The sequence below is a fragment of the Marmota monax genome, unplaced genomic scaffold (assembly GCF_021218885.2).
Source record: "Marmota monax isolate L192 unplaced genomic scaffold, Marmota_monax_Labrador192_F-V1.1 WCK01_AAM20220418_F8-fsc00056, whole genome shotgun sequence".
Lineage (NCBI taxonomy): Eukaryota > Metazoa > Chordata > Mammalia > Rodentia > Sciuridae > Marmota > Marmota monax.
This window is the reverse complement of record NW_026695212.1, coordinates 5650710-5664266: the sequence shown is the minus strand read 5'-3', so window position 1 is coordinate 5664266 and position 13557 is coordinate 5650710. Positions and strand designations below refer to the sequence as shown.

General features: G+C 38.7%; 1 protein-coding gene and 1 pseudogene across 4 annotated transcripts in view; both read right to left on the bottom strand.

Annotated features, from left to right (window-relative positions):
• Positions 1-13072, bottom strand: part of Rap1b (RAP1B, member of RAS oncogene family) — a 44159-nt gene extending 31087 nt beyond the window's left edge. Inside the window, exon 1 of one of the 4 annotated variants that reach the window (XM_046430679.2) lies at positions 12919-13072. The gene's annotated coding sequence lies outside the window, so the exon portion shown is untranslated. Of the gene's footprint in view, positions 1-12909 lie in introns of all 4 variants that reach the window. The other 3 variants (XM_046430676.1, XM_046430677.2, XM_058574590.1) reach the window with 3 other exon arrangements.
• LOC124083906 (large ribosomal subunit protein eL30-like) lies at positions 6825-11151 on the bottom strand (annotated as a pseudogene).
• Positions 13073-13557: the final 485 nt, after the last annotated feature.

The window sequence follows — 13557 nt, the reverse complement described above, 5'->3', positions numbered from 1 at the left end:
CTTAAAAATACTTGAAATCTTGTGCAAAGATCAGGGTTTATCTAAACAGACTATCTTATTCATCTTTTTGCTTACACACAGTTTCCCAATTTAGTACAGAAGGGTCTCCTGTTGTTACTAAGATCTCATCATTCTTCAATAATTTAAATAAGCCACTCAGAATTTTCTTAACAAAGAAAAAGAAAAAAAGATATATAACATTTCAAAAAGAATGACCTTTACTGGGAGGAATGCTATCATTAAAGGTGCTTAATACTGTTTCCTGAGCCGGTTGCAGAATTAGGTTAACTACATCGACCACAGATATTCCCACTAGTTAGTGAAAGTATATGCTTTCATATATTTCAAGGAAATACTGAATACAGTTGAAATATGTTAGGACAGAGGCATAAGAAATCAGAAGCAAAGCACCTTAGAACTAGTAGATAAATCAGAATTTAAAGGTAAGGATTCCAGAAGCAAGCACATCCATTTTTATGAATGGAAGAAAACCAAAAAACACCACAAATATTTCTTGCTTTTATAATACACCCACCTCCCACAAGGATGAGTGAACTTTTTAGAAGCATAATTTTATAGACTCTTTCAACATAAGATTGAGTTCATAAATAAAGACAATGTCTTTCATAAGAGAAACAAATGGCTATAATATTTTCATTTACTACTAACCTCATCACTAGGATTAAATAACATGCTTAATATGACTATCTCCAAACAAATTAAGAAGACATAGAATGTCCTCATTTTAAATTGTAGATTCATAATCTGCATGATTAAATTGCACATTCTGAACAAAACTTCAAGGCCAGGGTATTCCTAAATGAAAATTTCCTAGTAAACCTGCCAAAAGTTTGGAGGAGAAAAATTACTCAAGCAACAACAAACAGTGGCAGCACAAGCACTTCCCATAATTTCTCTAACAATTTTAATATCTCAACCTAAGCAGCAGTTTATGCTTACTGTCCCTGAGTTGAATCCCTGGTACCTCCTTTCCCCTGAAAAAAGGGTAGCTTTCCTACATGTCTGTCCGGACAATTTTATTGAGAGAGAAAATTAATATCAGGGAAAAAAATTCATACACATACATGCTTCCATTTTTGAACATTAGTATATATACCAAATGAATGGATAAAAGCAAACGAAAACCAAAGTTTGGGTGTTAATTATGCTGCTAGAATAAGCAGAATATATGGGGGAAAATAAAGCATATAGACACTTCCTGTAATCAATTTTAAGTTCCCAAAGAGCCTCTTCAGCTATTTACTTCTTCCTTGTCACTATTACAACAAGTGATTCCATCAACAATTTTTATCCTAAAGAGAGACTGTTTTTGTTTTTTGTGGTGCTAGAGATTGAACCCACGGCCTTTTGCATGCAAGGCAAGCCAACTGAGCTATATATTCCTAGTCTTCTAATGTATCCTATTTTATAATTATAGGCATTACATAATTCTTAGAAACCTTATCAACTGGGAGATGAACTACATGTTATAAGAATTTATGTGCCAGGTTCAAAAAGAATTACTTGGCAGAATGTTTCTAATTTAATTGCTTAAAAGTAATATTTTCAGGCCTTAACATTTCCCCCAAAATACATATTAATGAATAATGCCTTTTCAAATGATTTCAGGATTGTTTCCCATAGACATCCTGAAGTTCCAAATCTCTGAAAACCAAAAGTTTTATATCTAATTTGGTGGAAAAACATGATCTAATAAAAATTTAAACAATAAAATTTCACCTGAGCACTGCTGTGCCTTACATTTTTTAAACCACTTAATCTGACTATTTATATTTCACATTAATAATGTCTCATTACTTTTACTAAAATCCCAAACAAATCTTACTCCAAAATCCTGAGTTCGTAAATAAATGGAAAGAAAAGTTCTAGATAAAGGACTAAGGACCTAGAATCCATTTCACAAATTATCTGCTAAAGCAAAGTACTTTCTTGAATTTACTTCAATTTCTGTATTGCTGCCCACCATGGTTCACTGTTAAGATTTACATACTCCTTTAATATCATGCAATGACCCCACCTCATTTTTACTTCCTCTTCTGACTACTAGAGCTGTGACTTCTTCCTTTGTCTCTATGAACACTCATCTATATCATTCATTTGGGCACTGTGAACTATTTACTTCTCATATTGATTAACTTTCCATCTTTGCTAAAAACCTTTCGTGCATAATTACTCAATTTAACCCTAACATACAGTAACTGAGAACATTTTGCTCTCAATAACATGCAGCCAGATGAAGGAATCAGTCCTCAAGAGACAGATGTCCTAAATAAAAAATGACAAATTATACTCAGGTAGGTATAATACCTTAAGAAATTAGTTTAAGTAGCCTATGAAGGGAATTGATAAGGACAAACTGTTGTATACCTTATACATTTCTTTCAATTAAAGTTTTTTGAGCACCTGCCAATTCCTGGGCTATCTGAAATAAGGTAGGAAAGTCAACATATTTCCATTTTCCTGATACAATTTAAGAGGGAAAGCAAGGTAAAGAACTGCATAAAAATAATTACTCATAAGGATTATGAAGGCAATGTAGAGGATTGCTCTTTTATATAAGATGGTCTAGAAAAACTAAAAATAATGATATCTGGGCTGAGATCTATAGCTGAAACCGAAGCGTAACTGCAGAGAGCTGGGGAAAGTTCTCCACAGAAAGCAGCAAGCACTAAAACTGAAAGGGCTTGTTGGACCAAGATCAGAAAGTAGTGTGGGAGCTACGTATGTAGCTCAGTGGCAGACCACTTGCTTAGTATGCTCAAGACCCTGGGTTTAATTCCAGATACTCCCAGACCACAAGTACAGTGTAACTAGAGCTTGGTGGAACAATGGAAAGGAGATAAAGTTGTGAAGTAAGCCAGAACTGGATTATGCGGGACTTTGTAGGCCCTGATAAGGGACTGGTTTTTATTTTAAGCCACTGGGGGTAAAACTGGGACTAGAGGGTAACACTGGATCCAATTTACATTTTTAAGAGATCAGCTGGTCTTCTGGGTAGAGGCAGACATGGGGCAGGACAAAAATGGAAACATTAGAAAGCCACAGAAGAGATGACTAGCATAAACAAAGATGCTATCACCAAGACATAAGACCTGGCAGCTCAAAAAGCATTAATAATCATTCAGTCAAACTTTCTCTACATAAAGATAAGTTCCTAAAGAGGTGTTAACTTGTTAGAGGTTTCATGGAGCGTGTGACATAGAGAGTGCATATACACGTGTGGACACTAAAATTTATTCCCATGCCTAAGTCAGTTAAAATGTAGAAGGGTAATGAAATAAAGAGTCTAATTTGGGCACCTAAATATTTATTTTCAAGAAAAAGTGCGTAAGGGCCAGGTGCAGTGGCACACACCTGTAATCTCAATGGTTCAGGATGCTGAGGCAGGAGGCTTTCGAGTTCAAAGCCAGCCTCGGCAAAAGCGAGGTGCTAAGCAACTCATTTGAGATCCTGTCTCTAAATAAAATACAAAATAGGTCTGGGAATGTGGCTCAGTGGTCAAGTGTCCCTGAGTTCAATCCCTGATATGCCCCCTCAAAAAAAAAAAAAAAAAAAAAGTACAAAAAGTTTTTGCTGCTAGGGAGCAAAAACAGAAAAAGCACCTGCAACTCAAAATGCTTAGTGACAACACTTTAAGACCACAATTTCTAACTGGTAGATAATCTAACTGGTAGATAATGTCAATTTATCCTCTACTTAGGATCCTTCAGTGGATAAGATCTATCAATCACTAAAGCATCACAAATGTTTTTCAAAGTGGGGGTTAGCCTTCCAGTTGAACTAGATTTGTCAAGTGAATGACAGTAATAGTAGTTCTGTTCATTCAAACAAGAATCTCTTAATCACAATCCTCACCTTTCTGTCCCATTTCTTGCCCTCCCACCTATTCATTGCTTATAATCACCATCATCATTTTTATCTAAACAGAAGTTATAAATGCCTTGTGTCACCCCCAGCCCCCCCCCCCCTTTTTGGTACTAGGGATTGAATCCAGGGATACTTTCCCACTGGGCTACATCTTAAGTCCTTTAAATTTTTACATTTGAGACAGAGCCTTGCCAAGTTGCTGAGTTTGGCCTCAAACTTGAGATCCTAATGCCTCAGCCTCCTGAGTTGCTAGAACTACAGATGTGTGCTACCATGCCAGATGCTTTTCTGTCCTTAAAAAGATTGCACAGTCTAACTTCTCTTTGTTTAATGATGAAATACAGGTGACTGGCTTACAGATGGAAAAAAAAAAGCACAAATATAAAAAAGCTAAAACAGAATAAATTTCTATTTTTCATCTAGTAACTAAAACAATAGCCAGTGACAATCTTGTGACTAATTTGGATGTCCTGGATATGACCTCAGTATGTTTCCCAATTCAGAACTGCTAGAACAGCTGAGCAGTTAATTATTTTATAGGGAACACTAAAGCTTCCCTTTAACTTCCCTCTCTCTTTCAGTTCACGTAGGAAGTTCTGCAATGATTGAAGCTACCCTGAAATGAGCATTTCATACCTATACTTTCTTTAAGCCACTCCACTCCCTTTCTCTTCCTCATGTCAACCCTGTTCTTTCAAATTATGGTTTTAAACTCAATACTCTTTCTTCATGAAACACATCCACTTGATCTCCAGCGAAAATAACTGGCACTAAATTTCCAAGAAACTGAGCACAGTGTAAGCTGTGCTTCATTCTTACTACTTTCATAATCTGATATTGAATACTTGACCCAAACACAGGTAAGCCTGAAAAGTCCTTTATAATGTCCCATGAGATGAGGTTTATAAAAAATAGTTGTTTAACAGGGATTGTTAAGACTGTTTTTAAATCAAGCCTGTCAACACAGAATAAATCACTGTGACCAAAGGTTGAATGGATTGCTCAGAAAAGGCTGCTTAGATTAAATTTAAGGGGCTGGGGTTGTGGCTCAGTGGTAGAGCACCTGCCTAGCATGTGTGAGGCCCTGGGTTCGAGCCTCAGCACCGCATATAAATAAAATAAAGGTCCATTTACAACTAAAATAAATATATTAAAAAAAGAAATTAAATTTAAAACTACATATTAATAAGGGATTCCAAGATAAAGCACTTGAAAATACTGTTTCACATTTATCTTTGATTCCCATTCCTTACCCATACCCCCTCCACTAACAATAAAAACCCACAATAAGTCAAAGACAACATTCAATAGAGAGCAAGGCATATGAAATAAAAAATGAAAAAATGTAAGATACATAGGAATATAACATTTTCAGATAAATGTGGATATCCTTCTTTGATGCGACACCAAAACTTCGCATTTGTTTGCAATATGAAACTGGAAACTTCCCTAATCAATTTCATTGTGGTACTAGGAAATGAACCCAGCGTGCTTTTTGAGCTACAGTCCCAGCCCTTTTTATTTTGAGACAAGGTCTCACTAAGTTGCTAAGGCTGGCCTGCCTTAGCATCCTCCTTGCCTCAGCCTCTGGAGTTCCTGGGAATTAAGGCATTGTGTCATGGTGCCCAGACATCACGTTCTTTGTACCATTAAAATCCATTGGTCCAGCTAGCACTTTGGAAAAATTTCTTACCTGTGCATGATTCTGTAATACCATGCATTGGTCTTTTGGAAAATACCAGCTCATAATTTTGCAGATCTCCAAATGATGATTCATTTCATTATATATTATTTTAAAATGTCGTTAATATCATCAGAAAAATATTGTTAAGTATTGGGAAGCTATCAAAAGTCCAGTGGCTAATATAAACTGTCAAAAATCCTAATTTTTGCTTAAAAGCTAAGTTTATCATTAGTCATAAATATTGTCACTATTCTCCTTAGAGTAGTAGGCTCACTGTTTTCAAGAAAATGTCAGCCTATATCCAATTCTGGGTAGCCAGTTTGTCAGGTATTCTTTCTAATATAAAAATGGTGTTTCATAAAAAAGCAGCTGGTGTGACTTGCAAGACTTCGCCCTGGACTTGTCTTCTAGAGACAACTACTATATTTCTGAATGCAGCTAAAATGTTTTATGCATACTTCCTGTTTTGTCACAGTGTATTAAAAAGATGTGTATGGTGGCAGAGATTAAATTAAAAAAATTTTTTTAACTTCTTCAAGCATGTTTAGATGAAAAGTGATCCCCCTCCCCCTTAAACTGTGAAAGCAAGACAGTGAAGAAGACAATAATTACTATAGTATATACAGTAAGGTACTATAATCTGATTCATTCTGAAGTGCCAGAAATTTTACTCACCATTGTTTCTGTACATAGGCATAAATGTCAATATGGTGAAAAGGGTGAAGAACATCTTAGTATTACTATAAAAATAGTTTTGCACTTGGGGACTCCCTGAAAATGTCTACAGGATCTGTAGGATTCCTTGGATCTACTTTGAAAACTGCTAGGCCAGACATTTCATTTTTAAAGCTGTTCAAAAATCGCAGTTATTCTTAGTTACAATTCATACTTTAATGAGAATCTTAAGCATTGCTATAGGAGAAGAAAAACTTTAAAGAATAAGAACTAATAATATATTAGTATATTATTTTAAGATTTATGAATCATTTACAAATCCTCTATTTAATCCTCAACAACTCCAAGATATGTTATCATTCCTACTGAGGGAGTAAAGAGGTAGAAAAGCTTTAAGGAAAAGATGTTTCGCCTAAAAAGATCATCATAGTGGTGGGGTGGGATGACACTAATTTGAAAACTTGGTCAATTTATCAATACAAATTCTGTGAAATATCTCAAGTTCAATAATTTCAAGAGCAGTAAAAGAACATACATACATATTATATACCTCATTTATCCCTCATTTTTTTCAGGACAGTACAGAATTCAAGCCTCCAGCGGGATTCCTGAGTTTTGCTACTGTTAACTGAGAGGTTTATCTATAACTTACAAATCTTAAAAGCTGTGGCTATAAATATTAGCATAATGTACTAATAGGATTCCATGTGTGCTGTTAACTTTTAACAAAAAGTAATGAAGAGTTAGATGAATGCATTATCATCTGACACCTAAAAACTATTAAATGAAAATACTTTGTGAGAAGGATAAATTTTAGAAGATGAATCAATTTTATTTTGCCTAACATTTTTCATTTCCTATCTAGAAGGTTTCCCCCCAAACTGCTACTTAGTGGACCAAACAGGGTAGAGGATATAGCTCAGTGATACAAAACTTGACTAGCATCTGTGGGGTTCTGAGTTTGATTTTCGGCACCACAAAACCCCACAAACTGAGGACAAAACATTGTTTCCCTAATTTTTTTCTTCCTTCAAGACAAAGAGGAGGAAACAACATATTGTGGAAATAATTCACCAATGGGATAATCAGTTCCCTGTATATTTTCAAAATAAAGTTACTTATTAAAAACGACGAAGCTCTGATGCTTTTAATGGATGTTCTCTTCCTTTAGAGCCTCTATTCAATTATCCATACAATAGTTGAAAACATTCAAAACCCCACCACTGGAAAATATCACCTACCAAGTTATCTAATGATACTCTAAAATAGTATAACTATTAAGAGTAAGCATAACTATTAAGAGTAAACTTAGGAACTGGTTTATAACTCAGAACATTAATTAGTCCCTAATGGTTAGAGATACTAATATTCTTAATTTTAAAGTAAACATATTTCTAGTATTCAAGCACTTCATATACAATCAATTTTAAGGAGTTATATCCCAGAATTTTGCTCTTCTCTATAATAAAAGCCAGATATTCTGCAATTCATGTTGCAAATATTTTTACTTTAGAAAAGTAATTTAAATGTTATTTTAAAAACTGGTGCTGGGCAGGGGTTGGGGTTGTGGCTGGGCAGTAGAGTCTTCGCCTAGCATGTGAAAGGCCCTGGGTTTGATCCTCAGTACCACAAAAAAGAAATAAAATAAAGGTATGTTGTTCAACTACAACTAAAAAATAAAAAAAACTGGTGCCAGGCATAGTTGCTTACGCCTATAATCCCAGCAACTTGGGAGGAGGCAGGAGGATTGCAAGCCAGCCGCAGCAATTGGATGAGACCCTGTCTCAAAATAAAATATAAAAAAGGTAGGAAGATATGGCCCAGGGGATAAGCACTCTGGGTTCAATCCCAAGTACCAAACACACACACACACACACACACACACACAATACCATGGTACCTCTACCCTAAATTTCCACTTCTTAATTTTGTAAGTTAAAGCTGCTGAGAGTTTTAAAAATTTTGATTCTCTACTGACAGGAAGGGAAATAAAAGTTTCTAAATTAATACCAAAATATCAGTTGCTGTGTAACCTTAATTTGACCAACATTAGGAATAAACAGCAGTGTTATTATAGAAAATAAATGATATATTTTTATTGGTGGTAAATTTTTAAAAAGTGATTTTTTAAAAGGCAGCACAAAACTTCCTGACAGCTTTTTTGTTTAAAATAAAACTGCTGTTGTGTGACCCACACCTATAATCCAGCAGTGCAGGAGACTAAAACAGGAGGATCAGAGAATCACAAGTTCAAGGCCAGCCTCAGCAACTCAGCAAGGTGCTCAGCAACTTAGACCCTATCTCAAATAATAATAATAAAAAAAAGCGGAAGAGGGGTTGAGGATAGAGCTCAGTGGTAAAGTTCCACTACCAAAAATTAAATAAATAAAATAGAAACTATGACTAAAGGAAATGGTCTTAGAATCCAATGCTCAACTGGGTTTCAAGTATAACATATTAGGTAAGTTCTTACTACAAATGGATACATTCATTCTATTCTAAATATACTGATTTCATTATGTTCATGAGATTTCCAAATAACTAGTAAAATAAAAGATTTTAGTCCTCAATGATAATTAGCATCTTCCAACACCATTGCAAAATACCTATAAACACTGGAAAACATTAGTTTTCATTCCGCACAAGACAAGGCATAGTTCTTGTTGTATATCGTTCTCTCCCCCTTTTGTACTGGGAATTGACCCAAGTATGCTTGGCCACTGAACCACATCCCCAGCTCTTTTGAGAGAGTTGCTGAGGCTGGCCTCAAACTTATAGTCCTCCTGCTTCAGTCTTTTCAAGTCACTGGGATTTACAGACATGTGCCACTGAATCCAGCAGTACTTCTGTTTAGAGAGAGCCAAAGTAAAAATTCCATCCAATCCAGATTATGGCAAAGGCTAAGATGTTTGTTTCTTAACTTGTTCTAAAATATCAGTTTTGAGCAAAACTTTCTACAGAGTGAATATGTGATACCAAATATTTGGTTCATGAACACTAAACTATCCTTACTCTTATCAAATTTAGACACTACATATCAATACCCTTCCCCCCTTTACAACAGAGACACATTATTTTATATCTTCATGGAAATGGCATGCAAATCAGTAAGATCAGGAGAGATTATTGAATATCTCCTTTATATTAAATAAGAAAATTGCCTATGTAGACTATGCTTTTCAGGGGACTTGGGGGAAATGATACTCTGGGTAAAATAAAATTCTGTATCAGATCCAAGTTCACAGATTAATATCAACCCAACAGCCCCTCCACCCAGCAAGAAAAACATCCAATGCTTAAACAAAAGGCAAAGAAACCTCTACATGAGCTTTTGGTTCATTTAGATTTTACATTTAAAACATAGTTACTATGTTAACAATCTCTGCATTAGCAGTTCTTCAATCTCAATTTACAAAGATCCACTTGAAAGATTATATACATAGATCAATTTTTTAAAAAGATTTTTAGTTGTAGATGGACACAATACCTTTATTTATTTTTATGTAGTGCTAAGGATCGAACCCAGTGCCTCACACATGCTAGGCAAGCTCTCTACCACTAAGCTACAATACCAGCCCTCAATTTTGTTTTAAAAGTAAGCTCTGATAAAGTTTTATTAAAGAAAAATTCTGTTTGTTTTACTTTTTACCACTCTGTTCTGGCATGCTTCTGTTATCAGAATCACCTGGATCAATGACAGTGTGCCTACTCTAGTATTTTCTGCATGCTGTGCCCAAGTCAATATTATTGCCACTGCAGGGATAGACATCAGTCTGGGCAAGCATAACACAGTACTCTATTTCAGATTTCCTCAAAGCTGGGAAGTTGTTGGGGAAGATGATCAATTTCATTTTGCCTGGCACATACTTTTTTCCTTTTCATAACAAGTTGGAGCCTAGAGCTGATCCATTTCAGAAACTTTTTTTTTTCTTTTCCTTTGTAGCCAGCATTTTTCTGCCTTTAAGACCGGACAGCCCCCCAACCAAAAGCAGCTGCCAAGATGGCTGGGGAGTAAGAAAGGCAGATCAACTTTATGATTCTTTAACTCATCTTCCTGGACCCTTGGTATGTACATGGTGATTCTTCACTATGGGGACTTATTATCCCCTTATAGTTAAGAGAAAATATTTACACTCTATTGTAAAGGATTGAGGATAAAAAGACAATTTGTAAAGTAAGAAATTCCAAAAACAATGTGGAGTCATTTCTTTTTGAAAGATTACACTGTTCTGTTCAAATATCCTGTATGAATGTTCATTATCATTAATCCCTAAATTTTAATACCATACATTACTGTGGGCCCAGACATTGCATTTTATATTTTCATTTAACTAGTATTGAGAGTCTATGTGCAAGGCACCATGCCAGTGATTTGGGGCATAAAAAACAAAACACCCTGTTTGAAATTTAGTATAATATATACTACATTACAATAACACAAGATAGGACATAATATTTTTCATAGAAAGTAAAAGAGAGGCTGGGTATAGTGGCACATGCCTGTAATCCGAGCAACTTGGGAGGCTGAGACAAGATCTCAAGTTCGAAGCCAGACTCAGCAATTTAATGAGACCCTGTCTCAAAAGAAAAAAAGGGCGGAGGGCTGGAGATGTGGTTCAGAGGTCAAGTGCCTCTGGGTTTAATTTCCAGTACCAAAAAAAAAAAAAAAAAAAAAGAAAGTATAAGAGAGATGACTTTCACAGGGTTGGGTTGGGTGGGAGAATGTGAAAAGACAGAGCAACCATTTTCATGCCATATTTTAAAATTAAGCCAGTTTAGTAGTGAGTTCTTCAGCTGTATTTTGATATTTGGCACATTAAAACCAAACAGGCTATATGTGTTTCAATAATTTACTTTGCAGCTTACTCAGATAAGTCTGCTTCACAATTTACTGGGAATGTCATACAAGAAAGTGCAAATGAATACAATTATAGTGCAGAGATTAAAAGCATGGATTTGAGACTACATTCAGGGTTCTGTGTCCTTAAAATTATTTAGTCTGAGTATTCTCCTAAAACCTGGAGATAAAACATTTCAAGTGATCATTCCACACCATTTGACTAAAGTACCCACTTTTTGGGGTATGATAGGGCCAATAATCCCTTTAAGACATAATTTACTATAAAAATGCCATTTTTCTTCCTTCAAGTTGTCTATTATGCATAGACTACTGTTCTAAGCAGACCTACTAACTGGTTATCTTATCTATTCTAGGCCTCAGTTTCCTCCTCCATAAAATGACAGGGCGGGACTGGATGATCTAAATAGTCCCTTCCGGCTCTTAAAAAGTCCCATGACTCCATAATGACTCAATAAATACTATTGCAAGAGTCAGCTTTTAAGAGTGATAAGAGTTTGAAGCTAAATGAAAGTTTCTTTTCCATAAGTTATTTCTTGAGCAAGTTCATACAACATTTTAATTACAAAAAATGGGTCTGCAAGATGAATTTACAAGTTAGAGGCACTCAATATATCTATATATTATAGATATATATACTATTAGCAAACAAAAATCCAACCAGACTGAATTAACTTTAAAATATTAAAGTCACAATATTCGCTTTACTGTCAACTTTCTATTCTGTAAAAATGCAATTTTCCCTTACTATAATAGATAAGTGTTCCTATTCGTGCCAATCAGGAGTTTCAGGAGCAAAATGTTTTTCCGAACTATTAATGAGGGTGGGAGAGGGACAAGCGAAGGAGAAGCAAACCATCTGCTCAAACTTGCAAGGACGATCTTTTCGCCAAAAGGCATCGTTTTTTGTTTGTTTGTTTTCCAGAAGAAAAATCCGAAGGGCCCGGTAAATACCGGAGTAGTTTCAAATAAAATTCATGGCGCTGGTAAGTCAGTTTTAGTATCAGACAAATGGAGATGGCGAAAAAGAGAAGAGGACAAACTTCCTGGATTCTCTCTCTGCGAGAGAAAGAGATTTCCTCTTGCTGACGAAGGGAAAGGCCCCTTTAACAATTTTTCTCTGCACGGTGGCTGCTGCCAGACTAGGTGGGGCTCCCTCCGCTGCCTTCCTCCTGCCACTTCCCGCAACAAATGGAGCAAGCCAGCCCCGTTTCAGGCAAACTTTTTCCCTGTCAGGCTCGAGCCCGCAGGGCGCCGGGGAGTGGTTTCCCCCGAACGCTCCTCGCCCAGGCTCCGGGCTGGGGGAAGGTGGGTCTACGCAAAGGACAACTTTCTGGTTTCCGTTCTAACTTCCACCCACACCCGGGAGGGAACCCGGGCGGCCAGTAAGGGGGCTCCCGGGCGGGGAGCAAGTCTACGGGGAAGCCGGCGGGGGAGGCGGGCAGCGGGAGAGGCTGCGACGGCCGCGGGCAGGAGGGAGCGGGCGGGGGGGGGGGTCCTCGGGCTCTCACTTCCTCCGCCATATTTCAGACATTTGACCCCTTCCGCAAAGCGCGCCGTTCCCCCGCGGCTGTGGCGGCGGCGGCTGCGGATCCTTCTCGCTCACCCGGGAGGCAGCGCGCTGGCTGACCGAGCGCCGAGCCCTCGCGCCACCTGCCGCGCGCTGAAGGGACGCCGTGGCTGTCGCGGGGCCCCCGACCGCCCCGCCCGGCCCGCGCCGCACCCCACCCGCTCCCCTCAGCCGGCGCCGGGTCCCGCCCCGCGCGGCCGCTGCGGCCGCTCCCCTCAGCGGCCACGCACGTACTCTGCGAACCTCTCACGCTGTCACCGGGTTCCCGTAGCCAGCGTCGCCCCGCGCTCCCTCCGGGTCGCTGCTCTGGGCGCCACGGCGGTCCTGTCGCTGCCGCCGCCGCTCCGGCTGGTTTACACGCCTGACTCTGGGCGAGGTTTGGCGGTGTCGCCTTGACGTCAGGCGTTCAGCCTCGCTCTCGCTTCCGCCCGCGGGCGGGGCGCGCGGGTGCGCGGCCCGGGAAGGGGCGGGGCTGGGGGCGGGTCCATTGAACAGAGGGGCGGGGTCTCCGAGTGCTGGTTCTCGCCCTTGGCGTGGAGCCGGCCTTTGGCCTCCGGGGAAAGCAGGCCCGGCACTTGGACCCCCTTAGCGGCTGGCTCTCAGTCTTGCTGTCCCTTCAACCTCGCCTCTGCCGGAGGGCTGGTGGGTGGAATCACGCGTCAGTTTTCCCTGAGCGCACCCTTCCCGACCCCAGCGAAAGCTCAGGGCTTAGAAAACCCCCCAGAACCTAAAGGTGCCTTAAACTAAAACCCAGTTACCAACGCCTTCAAACCGTTGGTTTTCACTAAGTTCTTTGTGCTGAGGACAGTAGCTTGAGAAGTAATCGGGGCTGTACAATTTCTACGCCTAGAGCTCCCTTGAAGGAGCCTAGGCCAGGACACA